The sequence below is a fragment of the Rhinolophus ferrumequinum genome, chromosome 16, assembly GCF_004115265.2.
Source record: "Rhinolophus ferrumequinum isolate MPI-CBG mRhiFer1 chromosome 16, mRhiFer1_v1.p, whole genome shotgun sequence".
NCBI classification, from domain to species: Eukaryota; Metazoa; Chordata; class Mammalia; order Chiroptera; family Rhinolophidae; genus Rhinolophus; species Rhinolophus ferrumequinum.
The window spans coordinates 33,194,013-33,207,853 of NC_046299.1; the positions used below are offsets into that span (position 1 = coordinate 33,194,013).

At 36.9% G+C, this 13,841-nt stretch overlaps 1 protein-coding gene and 1 long non-coding RNA gene across 6 annotated transcripts in view; one reads left to right on the plus strand and one right to left on the minus strand.

The window, feature by feature from the left end:
- Positions 1–5,878: 5,878 nt before the first annotated feature.
- Positions 5,879–13,105, minus strand: LOC117036202 (uncharacterized). Of its 4 annotated transcripts, XR_004425333.1 has the most exons (5): positions 12,836–13,105; positions 11,786–11,918; positions 8,397–8,494; positions 7,719–7,825; positions 5,879–7,091 (listed from the first exon to the last, which is right to left on the minus strand). It is a non-coding gene; the product is annotated as an uncharacterized LOC117036202 (long non-coding RNA). The 4 variants fall into 4 exon arrangements; XR_004425332.1 differs by lacking the exon at positions 12,836–13,105 and having other exon boundaries at positions 8,397–8,491; positions 11,786–12,140; XR_004425331.1 differs by lacking the exon at positions 12,836–13,105 and having other exon boundaries at positions 11,786–12,140.
- The window catches only part of ATAD1 (ATPase family AAA domain containing 1), a 37,747-nt gene continuing 36,274 nt past the window's right edge, over positions 12,369–13,841 (plus strand). Inside the window, exon 1 of one of the 2 annotated variants that reach the window (XM_033130937.1) lies at positions 12,369–12,658. The gene's annotated coding sequence lies outside the window, so the exon portion shown is untranslated. The remainder of the gene's footprint in view (positions 12,659–13,841) is intronic. The other variant, XM_033130936.1, reaches the window with a different exon arrangement.

A 13,841-nucleotide genomic window follows, 5' to 3' on the forward strand; every position in this document is an offset into this window, starting at 1 on the left:
AAATCATACAAAGTATGCTCTTCATAATGGAATTAAATTAGAATTAAATAACAAAATAAATAAATAAAATCTCCAAACGTTTGTAGCCAACACATTTCTAAATAATCCGTGAGTCAGAGAAGAAGTCAAAAGGGAAATTTAAACTATTCTGAACTGAATCAAAATGAAAACACAACATATCAAAATTTATGGGATTCAGCTAAAGTAGCGCTTAGAGGGAAACTCGTAGCATTAAAAGCTTATATTAAAAAAGAAGAAAGGTCTCAAATCACTGATCTTTAAAAAACTTTTTAAAAAGAGCACAAAACCCCAAATCATGCAGAAGGAAGAAATTTTTAAAAGCCTAGGGCAGAAATGAATGAAAACAGAAAATTAATACAGAAAAATCAATGAAATGAAAAACTGGTTCTTTTTGAGATTAATTAAATTCATAAACTTCAATAAAATTCATCTATGTTAACAAAGAAAAGATACAAATTATCAATATCAGGAATGAAAGAAAGGGTATCACTACAGACCCTGTAGAGATTAAAAGGATAAGGGAATACTATAAACAATTCTACATGCATAAATATGACAACCTAGGTAAAATGAATTCATTTCTTAAGAAAAAACTACCAAACTTATCAAGGAAAAAGTAGATTACCTGAAGAATCCTATAACTATAAAGAATTTGAATTCATAGTTAAAAGCCTCTTAAAAATTTTGTCCAGGCCTAAATGGTTATATTGTATAATTCTATTAAACATTTAAAGATGAAATGATACCAAGTCTACACAAACTCTTCCAGAAAATAGAAGAGAAGGGAACACTTCCCAATTTCATTTTTATAAAACCCTGATACCAAAGCCAGACTAAGAGAGTATAAGCAAACTATAGGTTAATATTTCTCATAAGCATTGATATAAAAATCAAACAAAACCTTAGCAAATTAAACCCAGAAGTATTTAAAAAACATTATACACTACAACCAAGTGGGGCTTATCCTGAAAAGGCAAGGCAGCTTCAACATTTGAAAAATCAATGTAATCTCTATGTTAATAGACTAAAGAATAAAAACTACAAAATCATATAAATTGATGCAGAAATAGCATTGAAAAAATTCAACATCCGTTCAAGATAAAAAAAAAAATTCTCAGCTAATTAAGATAGAAGGGAACTTCCTCAACCTCATAAAGATTATGTACAAAAAAACCCAACATCTACGATCATACTTAGTAGTTAAAGACTGAATGCTTTCCCCCAAAGGTCAGGAACAAAGCAAGGGTGCCTTCTCTCACCATTGCTATTTGACATTATACTAGAATTCCTAGCTAGTATGATAAGGCAAGAATAAAAGATAAAAGACATACAGATTAGAAAGGAAGAAATAAAAATGTCTCTATTTGCAGGTGACATGATTGAAAACAAAAGAGGTGACCAAAAAAATCTCCTCCTAGAACAAAGTCAAGTCACAGGACCTAAGGTAAGAACACAAAAATAATTTTATATCTGTAACCAGCAATGAACAACTGAAATTAATATTTTAAAAACAATTTCATTTCCAATAGCTCCAAAAATATCGAAACAATTAGAAATAAATTTAACAAAACATGAACAAGATCTATATTACATTGATTTTTCAAATGTTGAAGCTGCCTTGCCTTTTCAGGATAAGCCCCACTTGGCTGAAAACTAAAAAACACTAATAAAAAAATCAAAGAAGACGTAAGTAAATGGAAAAACATATTGTGTTCAGGAACAGGAATTCAATTCTCCAAACTGATACATAGATGTAACTCAATTCCATTAGATAACCCAGCAGAGTTATTGTAGATACAGGAAAGCTGATTCTAAAATTAATATAGAAACTCAAAGGAACTGGAAAAACCAAAACAACTTTGAAAAAGAAGAATAAAATTGGAGGAATGACCCTACCAGATTTTTAAGTTGTACTGTAAAGCTAGATGAAGCAAGACAGCGTGGTTTTGGTGAGAGCATAGTCATTTAGATCAGTGGAACAGAATAGGGCAGTCCAGAAATAGATACAAACAAATATGGCCAATTGATTTTTAAGAATGACACAAAGAATAGTCTTTTCAACAAATGGTGTTAGACCCACTGGGCATTCATACACTTAAAAATGAACTTCATCCTAAATCTTACACCTTCTACAAAAATTAACTCAAAATATCATAAATCTAAATGTGAAATACAAAACTTTCAAAAGAAACCTTTAGAGAAAATCTTCACGACCTGGGTTAGGATGAAGAGTTCTTACACATGACACTAAAACCATGATCCAAAAAACAACAAAACAAACAAACAAAAAAAACCAACAAAAATTGATAAATTGGACTGGATCATAATTTAAAACTTTACAAAAGAAACTGGCAAGAGGATAAAAAGTTATAGACTGTAAGAAAATATTTGCAAATCACATATTGACAAATGCCTCATATCTAAAATATATAAAGGATTTTGAAAACTCAACAGTAAGAAAACAACCCAGTTTTAAAATGAGCAAAAGACTTGAACAGACATTTCACCAAAGCAGATAAATGGATGGCAAATAAGCTCATGAAAAGATGTTGGTATCATTAATCATGAGGGAAATGCCAATTAAAACCACAATGAAATACCTATGAGAATATATAAAATAAAAAATACTGATAATATCAAGGTGAGAATGCAGAACAAATGGAATGCTTATACATTTTCACGAAAATGCAAATGGTATAGCCATCGTGGAAAACAGTTTGGCAGTTTCTCATAAATTTAAAAATACTCTTATCATAGGACCTAGCAATCTCACTCTTGGGTATTTAATTCTAAGGAAATAAAAACTTCTGCTCACACAAAAAGTTACACACATATATGTTTATAGCAGCTCTATTCATAATTATAAAAAACTGGAAACAACCTAAATGGCCTTCAATGAGTGAATGGACATCTTTATGGAATACTACTCAGCAATAAAATGAACGAACTGTTGACATATGCAACATCTTGGATGAATCTCAAAGGCATGCTAAGTAAAAGGAGCCAGTCTCAAAAGTTTACATATTGTGCGATTTAATTTATATGACATTCTAATGAAAAGAAAACTATAGTGATCTATAGTCGCCAGGTGTTGGGGAGGTAACTACAAAGACGTAACACACGGGAGTTTTTTAGTATAATGAAACTGTTATATATCTTGATTGTGGTGGCAGTTATATGAATCTATTGCATTAAAATTCATAGAACTGTACATGCACGCACATATGCACACACAGTCAATTTTACCACATGTTAATTTAAAAATAGAACTAAAATATGATGTATTGATGTTTTGATATTTGAAAACAATTTTTATCAGAATAAGTACTTATTAGAAGACCAAAATTCAGAGGCATTCATCAATTTCTTCTCAATTATATAGTTGAAATAGAAAATGAAACATTATTAGAAGCCTAGTCTTGCTTAGAATGGAGCTAGATACTGCTTCCAGTCAACATTTTGTAGTCTCATAAATCAAATGAACAGCAACTCAAAAGATATTCTCTAATAGCGCTTTTATAATGTTTGGAGGTTGTGAATCCAACAGTGCTAATTCATCATGATTTTCTTGCTTTTAAGGAGCCCTAATGGCCCATGTAACAGAATTTTTAAAATTTTTGACAAATATGGGAATATGGTATAATAAGTATAAATACAGGCTCTGGAACTAGAAGCCCGGTTCAAATCCTAGCTCTGCCACTTACTAGCTTTTTGACTTTGGACAAGTTACTTAGCCTCTCTGTGCCTCAGATTCCTATCTGAGAATAATAATAGTACTTACTACATAAGGTTATTATGCCTGAGAATTAAATGAGTTAATACATGTAAAATGCTTAGAACAGTGCCGGGCACATATTAAACATTATATAAGTATTTGTTAAATAAAATGCACTAAGTTCGTGTCCATTTGTCAGTTACATTACCTTATAGGTATGACATGACATAACTGATTAAATAGTCAAATTCAATTTGCATGACTCAAATGGAATTTTACTAGTTTACTAATTATTATGATAAAGATGTAATTGTATGGTTCTGCACTTGAGTATCTCCCTCAAAACTCTGAACGCTACAGCATGTGAGACTCAAGCTGTGGCTACAGGTCTACTGAAGATGATGAAAAGGTTTTAATTAATCTAGCAAATCCAATAGGTATCAAAAGGGTAGGTGCCAGGAAAAGGAAGCCAGTTTGATCCTAAACTGTGTTGATACGTTAGCATTCACACTAGTCACACCATTCTGAAAGCATATATTCCATTCTAGATTACATACTTAATTGAGTTACACTGACTTAATCTGTGCAGCCCCACTGGCAAGGATGAGAACAGTAGATGAAAGTTCTAGGGGAAAACGTTTGGCTCAGTAAAAGAAAGAACTAACACTGAAGAGCTCTCCAAACAAGAGATGGGCTACTTAAGCAGTTAGTGAATTCCCTGTCACCAGGGATGTTCAAATAAACTTCAGGACCCGTTGGTGAGACACTTATGATAACAACAATCATTTTACTAAATGCTTATTATGTTTGTCCCAGGTCCTTTACATGCATTACCAATCCTCTCACCAACGCTTTAATGCAGTAGTCACCATCACCATTTTATAGGTGAGGAAACGAAGGCTCAGAAAGGTTAAATAAATTGCCCAACACACACAGCTACTAAGTGGTAAAGCTATGATTTGATCTAGGTCCTTTAATCCCACAGCACACATTCTTGCTACAATTCCACAATGCCTTTGGATGAAGATTCAATGACATTTAATATTCCTTTCAATCATGAGAGTGTGACTCCATGAAATTATATCTTCCTCCACTTATCTAAATGGTCCCTAATCATTTCTGTCACACTGGAGCAGGTATCTTTATCAAAGGAAAAGATGCATGTGTCTCTTCTTCCTTAATGGTGGTTTGTTACTTCTGTGAGAGAGATGAGTCCCAAACTTACATACCACCTAGTATGTCAGTAGGCAATGCAAATAACAATAAATTGGACTATGCGGAACAGGTATGGAGTTTCTTACTCCTGAATTTACTTCCCAGAGAGTGAGATTTAAAAAATAAAGAGAAAACTGTTTTTTCCCTTATAAAAGTAGCAAATAAAACACAGTAAATAGCAGAGATAAACCTATGTCCTTACCTCTTTACTCTTCTTTGGCTAATTGGCAATTAAAAACCAATGATTCATGAGAATCTATGTAAGTGTTTTCAGAATTTGTTATAGCAATCTCTCACCAACTGATGATGATTACATTCCTAAAAAGTACTATATTAGACAAAATTTTCAAGACAAGTTCAAGGAATAAAACAATAAAATTGCCAATAAAGCAGAAAAGCATCATCTCCCTCAGGTGTTCACGAGCTCATATACTGAAAGCTATTATTACCGCTGTGGAAGATGGGGTTTATTTTATATTAACCACACGTCTTTTTGTAAAGTTCTTAATGCAGCCCTTTCTGTATCGATATTTAATGCTTTCTTGCATTTGCTTTCTCACTGGTATCTTTTTGGCAAGCCTTGGCAACATTCTTAGTAGCCATCTGGTCTTTCCAGAAAAGAAGGGCATGGTTTTTCAGGCCTGGTCTCCTACTGTTACTCTCCACAACATGATAATAAACTCTGGAATGCCAGTTATATAGTGTTAAGTAGGACTCAAAGATGGATGGATTGGAATGTGGATGGTGGAACACTGTCCAGCTAGAGGTTTGAGAATAGCAACCGTGTTTCCCTGAAAATAAGACCTAGCTAAACCATCAGCTCTAATGTGTCTTTCGGAACAAAAATTAATATAAGACCCGGTCTTTGTATTCTATTATGTTAGATAAGGCCTGGTCTTATATTATAGTAAAATAAGACTGGGTCTTACATTATTTTTTGCTCCAAAAGATGCATTAGAGCTGATTTGTCCGGCTAGGTCTTATTTTCGGCTAAACAGGGTAGACAGAATTCTAATGACACTTTTAGTAAGGGAAGAATCATTAGCATCTGTTGAGGATTTTGCAAAACACTGTAGAGATAGAGAACACTGTTAGGGTGTCAACCTCTCTGTCTCCTTTCCTTTACTATCCCCTTTTGTGTTTTCTCATTTAGATGAGAACTCAGAGACATAAAGAAATGGGTGTGGGGCATACCTCTGGCACCGGGCCTTATTCAGGCATTCAAAGCTCTCAGAATGGTTCTGGTATTTAAAGTTAATAAGCAGCAGACTAGAAAGTGGAAAGGTTTGTGAAACTCTATCATGTATACTATTGTGAAGTTGAATGGGACTTTGAGCACTGCCAACTTAGTATACTTGATTTGTTTCCTGCTCTTCAGTAACTCAAGTTACAGGTTTTGCTGTTTTCTTTCTTTCTTACCCCTGTTTTGTTTTTCTGGTTCCAGAAACACTGACAACAGAAAGGTAGGGAGAGTGATTTTAACGTTAGCTTCTAGTCCACTACTGCTGGGCCTCTCTCTCTCTTTTAGGTGAAAGAAGAAGGTCTAGTAGATATTTAATACTTTTTTTTTTTTAAGAATTTTTATAAGAGTTTATTTGACCCAAACTGACAACATGTATGGAAGCAAGATCTCAAATGCTCCTGATAGTTAATTCTTAAATATCTAAAATCAGCAAGTTTTGCTCTGGCCTTTGCCTTTGAAGGCCAGGCGCTCAGTCTCTGAACAGGACATATCATTTGTTTTGTTCAATAAAACTCCCTCAATTTTAGGAGCATTTCCATGAGTCACACATAGTAAATACTTTCAAAAATGTGTTGTGCTTACATGAATTAAATTTCACATGAGGAATCGCAGCTCTGATGTTACGGTAGTTCTCAAGGGTAATAAGGTTATAGTTTGCAAAGTATCGATCTCTAAAATCTCAAATCTGGTTCAGCATCTCACTTTCATCCATTGAACTAATATCTTTCTTTTGTGCAAAACCCACTCAGCAGCCTAAGTAAGGAAGTTTTCCCTAAACAAATAATAAATGACAATGAAATATAAGATAAATCTCTAGATTTAAAAAAATCAATAGCTCTATAAAGACTTGCATTTTTACAAGATGTTTTCGTCTTCAGAACTCCATGAGAACAAGAGCTGTAAGGTCAAAAAAATGGCTGTTATTAGACAGACGGGAACAACAGTCAATATTAATGATGGTTTGCAGTGAACTAAGAAATATACAGATCATTATCATAAATTGATAAGTATTTTAAATTTAATTGTCTGGGGCTCATAAGGATGGAATCTTACAGGTTTTATATAACTATCATACAGTTAGACTCAGCCAGAGGGATGTAATAAGATTGAGAATGAGAGAACCAAGAGGTCAAAGAGACAGGCATAGCCTCTTCACAAGTCAGAGAAGAGAAACGTTCCCAGACAAGATGCCATGGTTGAAAACTTGAGAGGTGAAGTCTTCATGCAAACACTAAGGAGATGTGAAGGAATCTTTGTCCTTACAGACTTCTGGAAATGAGAGAACATTACTTTATAGGATAAAGAAAATATCATCAGTTATTACAATGCATGTTTATTGAGCACTTGTTAAGAGCCAGACATAGAGCTCAGCACTTTATGTGCACTGTTTCATTTAATTCTCAATGCAACTCTATGGCATGTGGATTGTTATTGTCCCCATATTAAAGATGAGGGAAATGAGGCTCAGAGAGTTTAATAACTTGTCCAAAGTCATAGAGCTAATAAATAACAGATATGACTTACATTCAAACCCAGGTCTGTTGGGCAGCAATGTCCATGTTCTTAAACCCTGTGGATACCAAGACTCATTGTGATGGGACTGGTCTCTGGTGGACATATCAGGAACAAACCTGTCATGACAGGGCAATAACATAATTGTGGTCAGTAACATGGTTTGATTCCACATGCCCTATCTTTGGACCCTTGTCTTTCCTTCCTCAATATCACGTTAAATCTATAGGAACGGGACCTGAAAAGCCCCATTAGATATATCAGATTTGGGGGCAAAAATCAATTTACTACAACATTTGTTAAGCCCCTTCTCTGTCATAGGCATCCAGTTTTCTCAAGAAGTTCACATCTGATAGGAGAATACAGAAACTTAAACCCCAAATATACTTCTGTGAGATGAGTGCTATGCTAGTGCTAAGTACAGTGAATTATGGGGGCTAACAGAATGGACATAATTTTAGTGTACTTGTGCTTAGAGAGTAAAAGGATCTTAAATTTTTCTTGTCCATGTTAGTTTTACCTATGCTCCAAGGTTACAAGTCATTCTGGCTAACAGAGAAACAGGGAAAAAAGGTTTTATTCAATCTTCATTTTAAAAATATTAAACCCCAGCCCACATAATTTTCCAAATACTTTCAAGGGCATTTTTCTAGAATCAGGTAAATGAGAGCAAGCAAGTGACCTACTTACAGCAAAAAATGCTCCAGGTTCTAAAGGATAGGAAGCCAAGTGCATCCTGGATACCACAGCATCTGGTCTTGCTTTATGCTTCATCTATCAATCTGCTGCTACAGGAACTGAGAATTAATATTCCAACTACAGTACTGTTTCTTCTGTTTCAGTTGATGAATTCTTATCTTTGTTATTCTTACCCTATCCCTCTTGCTTCCTCACCCAATTTAAAAAAAACCACATGGAAGGGCATTTATGAAGGTCCCAAACAAATCCTAGAGAGATTACTCTTTCATTTATGTCTTAAAATTTTTGTTAATGAGTCTTATAGTAAGGTTAGATATCTTCCGGAACAATTCCCTGTTTTGATCAATCTTGACTTTCCACAGATAGTGTCACTTGAACGGTACATTTTTGATACTGTATTAAAGCTAAATAACAAAATATTGCAGATTTAAAATAAATACCGAAGTTCTATAAAATGTCTATTAGTAGCATCGAGTAAAAAAAAAATGCACAATTGGCAGTAGTGCTTGAGTGAAGGACTTATGTAGCAATATAAGATTGAGGATTAGTGTTACCATGACTAGTGTTACACATGAGAAAATTATATATATACTCATTTTTACATACACTTACTTTAAATTATGCATAAAGTTTAAAAACAAAAGCATGAAAAGATTTACAACACCATGTTCTTAGAACTATACTGTTGTATCTTTTAGCTCTCTGTGCTTTTTAAAGAATGAAGATATCAATTCATCTTTCTAGTCCTTCTAATGTGTTGAAATTTTAATTTTCCATTAGTTTTGCCATGATATCATCTTATTCTTTCTATTGGAGATTCAAGCACTTTCTCAGTGCTTTCATGGCTTTAGCTACAGCTTCGTATTCCTGCTTTATTTTTCTTTCTCTACCCATTCTATTTAACTTGTCAAAATAATAATAAAGATTATTCTTTTCTGATGAAATATTATAAAAAGAACCAAAGTTACCAAGTGATTATTGTACTGGCATAATTACTGCTGTATAATTTTATCTATATGTTGAAGTTCTACTCTAATTACTGTCATGTGAATCATTTCTAATGAGCAATGAATAGGGTCAGGTTTACTATGTTAACTTATCCCAAAATTTCAGAATTGTTTTTTCTTCCAAAGAGATTTTATTCCAAATCTAGTCATGAGGCTTACTTCCTTTGATTTCTAGTTGTATCCCAGCTGGTTTGATGGTTCAGTTGACCAGATAGGCTTTTGGGGCTGGGACAGTAGAGATTTTTGTAAAAATATATCTAAAACTATCACTGACGAGGTTAGAATTTTTGAAAGTGTGGTACAAAAATACCAAGATCCAAATCATCTCAGATGCTTATTCACAATGCAAACCCTTGGGCCAAAACCTAGAGCACTTAACCAGGAACCTCTAAGGCTGAGACCTGGGAATCTCCATTTTGTCAAATTGTCCAAGTCTATAGATCCACAGTGAAATTTGAGAATCCCTAATCTAAGGAATACCTTCCCTTTCAGGGTCCAGTGCATTGATTGACCTTGGCTGCAGAGCACACTAAACACAGCCCCATTGAACTAACAAAAACAAAGAAGAATTCAGTTCCATGTGTGGAGAACTGACATACGCTGTTTTAAGAGGGATTGGTTTTAAAAAGAAAAACTATCTGCAATAAATATAATTATTTTTAATATCTTGATTCTGACAATCACAAAGAGAAGGCCCAGAAAATCTACAAAAAAAAATTCTGTTGTTATAATTTCCTGATTAATATTACACATAATGAATTATTTCTTGAGCCCCTACTGTGGACCAAATATGGTGTCTTGTGCTGCCAGGGATTATATAAAGATATCCTGGGATGAAAAGCATATGTTCACTCTGCTCTATTCTAAAAAAACCTAGCTGATTTAGTGATTGCTGAAAATGAACATGGATGGTATGTGGGAAGGTGGTGATAGTCTCAGGGCCCACACATAGGAGGCTTCCTAAGGATTTGTGAAATGAAAATTAGGTCCAAAAGGTATAGGCATAGGTCCTTGGTTTATAGCCAAACCACTGGAAAAAGAATGAGCTGCAGCATTTATTTGGGGGCATGTAGACTCTTTATGGTTAGTCTTGATTATCCAACAATTTCCTTTTCTGTGCAATCATACCCCATTGTTAGGCAGATAATTTGAGACCACCTCCAACCATATTGGGAGTTCCACCTCACTTTAGAACTCATTTAGGATGTCCCTAGTAGGGTAACCTACTCTTCGTGGTTTGTTTGAGACTTTTGCTATTTCAGCATTGAAAGTTCTATGTCCCAGAAACCCCCTAATGTCAGACAAACTGGGTAAGTTGGTCACCCTGGTCCTTAGAGTAAGGCAGGTGAGGTTCGTAGTCGACCCAGTTTCACTCAATGAATGAAATCCACTGCTATCTTGAATTTGTCAGCTCATTTTCCTTACCAGTGGGTATGATTACCCTAGCAGGCCACAAAATTTAAAGTTCTTTCCTTCAGTAACTTCTACTTTTTAGCTGTCAAGGCATGTTCCCATGAGCTTCCCAAGCAATGGCTCAGATTGAGGATAATCCCAGAGACCCAGTAGAAAGCATCTTTCAAGACTTCTATAACTGCTATACACATGGCTTATGTTTTCTAGTAAATATCATCCGGGTCTCATAATCATCCTGTTCTTCTCAAAGTTCTATCTCCCTCTCTAAATAACCAGTCTAGTCCTCTCAAACCTAGTTTTACATCATTTTTTAAAAAAAATTATATTATGAATGTAGACACGCACATATAGACCAAAAGGCATGGATGTAAAACATGAGCCACTTATAGTATTAAATTCCATTTTGATTCTTGTCAATGACTCCAATTTTTGAAATAGTCATGCTTCCTTGTCATTCCATCTTTACCTTTTAAAGCCTTATGATTTTTGTCATTTTGTGGTCTTATCTCTTTCACCTAGATTTTAAAATTTATCTGATATTAAATTACTATCTCTAAGAAAATATGTAAAGTGTAGCGTTTGAATTAAAACTAGGTTCCAATGAAATTTTGCCATTTATTAGGTACATGAACTTAGGAAAGTTAATCTAAGCTTTAAAATTTGCTCATCTATAAAAAAGAATGGCTATTTATGCAGGATTTTTTTTTTTTTTAGGTATTTATATTGTGGATGTGAAGCACGTAGAAGCACAGAGCCTGCCACCTAACCGGCATTCAATCAACTGTAGCTATTACCCCCCACTACATTATCACAAGCTTGTAACAACGGTAGTGTTCACTAAATTCAGCAGTCAGGCTGTAGAATTTTCGCCATCAAAGACGATGCCTAAAGCAGAGGCACAAAATGCTTTCCCGAGGAGGGTAGGGAGAGGAACTGTCTCATTACTTCAGTCAGTCTCACCGTGTCTGTCTGAAGGAAGTGATGCTTCGTACACCTGGGTACAGTGTCTAAAGTTGTCTCGCCCCCGGCAGTGTTCAGGAGGCGCTGGCTTTCAGGGTTGCTCCCTTGGGACTCTTATGTCACGTCTCTCATTCTGGAAAGGGGAAGGGGTAAAGAAAAAGGGAAGTCACTGAAATGCAAAACCTATTACCAGATGCCCTATTTTGTCCCGACTACCGGGTCTGCCTGGGTGGGCTGCAGAGTCGTTTCGCTGTTAAGATTTTCAGGAGCCACCCCAGGTGTTTGTCAGCGCAGATAAGGGGGAGGAGGCTGAGCTCACCCTAGAAACTGAAAGGCAGATGGTAAGGGGTGAGGGGTGGCCATGCGCGTCTGCGCTTTGGCTAAAGGACAGAACAGCAGCGGGCGGGTTTGCACGGCGGCTAAGGGGGTGAGGGGCGGGAGTCGGGAAGAACGGTGCGGGGGGGGGGACACAGAGCATTTCTTTGTACTCCCAAGAAGGCTCCCCGATTTATCAGTGTTGCGCCCGGAACCCGCGAGCAGGGCAGGGACTTTATGTGACACGCGCCTTCCTCAATTCCCTATCTGAGACTCGGCAGCTAACGTCCGAGCCACCGCGAAGGCTTCGCAGAAAGCCGCAGCCCAGCAAAGAGCAGGTTAAGTGTCCGGTGCGCGACGTCGCTCGGGCCCAACCCCCGGATCAGTTCTAAAACCCGGAAACGCGCTTCTTCCTCGAGGACAGGCGCGAGTTGCGCATGCTCGGTGCTCGGGGGCGACCCGCCCGCGACGCCCGCCGGAAGCGTTCTGTCCCAGGCGGCGTATCCTTCCTGTGTGAGGCTGGCTCAGGCTACCTGCTGCCGCTGTTTCTGCACGGGGGTGAGTAGCGGGTTCCCGCGGGGCCTCGTGGGACGGGCGCGGGATCCCACTGAGCTCCTGTAGGGCCGGGCTCGGAACTGGGAAGCGGAGCAGAAAAGATCACCTCCCCTCCTCCCACGCCCTACTTCAGTCCCGCCCCCCCAGCGTCCCCCGGGCCTTGGTATCTCGCAGATTAACCTCCAAGGGCGTCACGGGCCTCGTTTGGCTACCGGCCCGGCCTAGGCCCTTAGATCTCTGTTAGCGCTGTCCCCAAGAGTTCGGCCGTTTCCTACAGGGAATCTCTGCCGGCAGTCGGGTCACTGCTTGGGCTTCGGGTGGTCCCAGACGATCTCAGAACCGGGATCCTAGGCAAAGGCAACCGGAATGAACCGGGTCTGATTGTCGCACAGGCACTGCTACCACCTAGTGCAAAAGCGGAGGTGGTTCTTCAGGCCTGCACACGCTTTCCCAGAGGATGGTGATGTTAATTATAACCTGTCCTTTCTGTGAAGGTTGGCAGTCTTTCATTGTCATAGGCTGTGTTCATAGGACCTTGATGTCTGCGGAACTGGGACTTTGGGGTTGAGAAAAACTTTGTAAAAGCACTGCAGTCTATCAGGAGAGAAATATTATATTGTGAACACTATGCTCTCAATCCTTAATCTGTCAGTAAATTGCTCTTTGACGAGGTAGTACGGTTTCAAAGTTGTCTAGTCTGGAATGGAGAACGCTTTAAAATGAAACTGACATCTTATAAAAAATATCTTAAAAAGTAACTCTGAATTACAGTTTTGCGATACTTCTTAGAAGTATACAACACCATCTATGTTTATGTACCTAAATGTATTCATTGTGTTGATCCTAATGTTTATACAAGATTGAAATACATTCCCTACTGTTGTATGCACATGCAGCTTTTATTGTATATTGTGCTGTAATGATACTGTTGCTGTAACGGCCTTACATTGCAGCTGTATCAATGCATATGAATGATAGATGAGTGTACAATAAAGTATATCCAGTTACAACCTACAAGTAGAAGTTTCGGTTTCATTTCAGAATTTTGAGGTCATTTTAAAAGAAAGACTACTATTTTAAAAATGGCCATAGGTCTAGAGTATTGTATTACTGTTAATAATTTAAGCATAGGAAAATATATAGTCAGCAGAGGTTTTGTGTCTTGATATTTTTTATAGGATTAAAA